Raw genomic sequence first — 2,101 nt, forward strand, 5'->3', positions numbered from 1 at the left:
ACTTCTCCCCTTTCCGGTAGTCTTGTGCTTTCTCGTCCCTCTCCTCTCTCCTCCTATCACTTCCTGCAGGTTTTCTGGCTCTGGAGCTGTGGAGTCTGGATCTGTGGTTGCGAGTCACCTGCTGCCCCCGTGTTCCTGCTCAACACCCTCTGCTACAACAACTATTGTTTATAGTCCTATTGTTATTATTGTTATTATAATCATTAACATTACGACCCTGAGCCATTTTTCTGCTCGAGGTTTCTACCTCTTAAAAGGAAGTTTTTCCTTGCCTCGGTTGTCTAGTGCTTGCTCTTGGTGGGAATTGTTGGGCTTCTGTAAATAACATCATAGAGTATGGTCTAGACCTGCTCTTTTATGAAAAGCGCTGTGAGATAACAGTTGTTGTGATTTGGCATTATATAGATAAAATTTAATTGAAATTAAACAAACCACAATAACTACAGCACATGTTAAACCAACGCTACCTAATATGAACTAAGGGTAAATCAATCAAATAATCATAACAACAAAGTATAACTAGTAAAGAAAAGAACACATTTCAAAAATGAAACACTATGCCACCCCCATGATATGGGAAAACATGGCGCAGTCCAGTTGTCCATTCACCTACTTAAACAGCTTAGAGGCAGTTGGAAGTCCTTTTGTCTGTGAGCCAGAGACTGCCAGCAGCAACTCCCCAGGAACTGGTAACTCAATAAGACAGGTATTAATTTCACAGAACATAACTTAAAGATAATGAACCTGAAATTAGCTAAATTGACAAAGTTAACTAAATGTGTGCACCCAAATAGAAAACTAAGTCGAATAACTAATAAAACTGTTTTTAACTGTGTCCAGTTATTTGTATAATATGTAGTGTGCTCAAAACAAAAGAATACATTTCCTCAATCCTCTTTCGATCAAGCATGCCAGTTATATCAAAGTACCTATTTTATTTCGGAAAGAATTAAGCAGAACAGAGAGTTGTTGCAGCTCCTTGAAATAAATTTGACCAAAAATGACTTTGAATTCAACAGACAATTCTTCCTCCAAATTAAGGGTACAGCCATGGGTAAGAAATTTGCCATATATTTTCATGGCAGAATGGAAAAGGCTGCGCTCAACTCCTGTCCCAAAAGACCACTTTATTGTTATAGATACCTGAATGATATTTGGGGAATCTGTCCCTACTCAAGCGAGGATTTCGATGTCTTTGTGACCTCCCTGAACAACCACAATTCATCCATCAACCTGAAATATTGTATTAGCTAGACTGCTCTGGACTTTCTTGATACTACCACCTTTAAGGGCCCAGATTTTGATTCCATACTCTCAGACTTGACCTTGAGGTGTTCTCAAGACACAGACACACACCCAAAACACACTTTTTCAGGTTTAAAGTCACAACTTCTGAGATTTCACATGATTTGTACAAGAGCAGAGGATTTTAAAGGAGCCACAAATGTGCTGTTCTCAGCTCTGTCCAGCAGAGGGTACTGCAGGTCCTTCTTATGCAGAGCTTTGAAAACCTTTCAGCACCCTAAGCTGCTCACTACTGATTCTCTCCTTCCTGTTATCACTACCTATTCCCCCGCAGCAGTACAGCTTGTTGACACTCAGCTGTTACAGAACCGTAGACTCATTGCTGCATACAGAAAAAACAAACCTGCAGGACTGTCTAGTTAGGGCCAAGCTGGCAGCACCTACTGACTCTAGACCCACTGGGCATGGAGAATTTTTTAGGCACCACCCCTGGGTGCTGAACCCCCATAAGAATGTTTTTGCTACACATAGGCATGGCAGTGTTCATTCCAAGAATTGTGTATATTTGATTAGATGTAGACAGTGTAACATGCAGTACGTTGGAGAAACAGGGAACATTTTGCTGACCAGGTTCACACAACACAGGTATAACATTGTGAAGACACACACATCCCCCTGGTAAAGCACTTTATTGAGCATGGCTGGCCCCAGCTCACTGCACTGATCCTCCAATGTAATCCCAGGTGGTCCGCTGCCCAGAGACGACGTGAGGAGGGGCTCTGGATACACCAACAGTAGTAAATAAGAGTCAGCTTTGCGCGCTCCCGCGAACCCCCCCCCCCCCCCCCCCCCCCCC

General features: G+C 42.5%; 1 protein-coding gene across 1 annotated transcript in view; it reads right to left on the reverse strand.

The window, feature by feature from the left end:
• The window catches only part of LOC123985431 (creatine kinase M-type-like), a 36,203-nt gene that overhangs the window by 27,866 nt on the left and 6,236 nt on the right, over positions 1-2,101 (reverse strand). The window lies entirely within an intron of this gene.

This window comes from Micropterus dolomieu, linkage group LG17, assembly GCF_021292245.1.
Source record: "Micropterus dolomieu isolate WLL.071019.BEF.003 ecotype Adirondacks linkage group LG17, ASM2129224v1, whole genome shotgun sequence".
In the NCBI taxonomy this organism is placed as follows: domain Eukaryota; kingdom Metazoa; phylum Chordata; class Actinopteri; order Centrarchiformes; family Centrarchidae; genus Micropterus; species Micropterus dolomieu.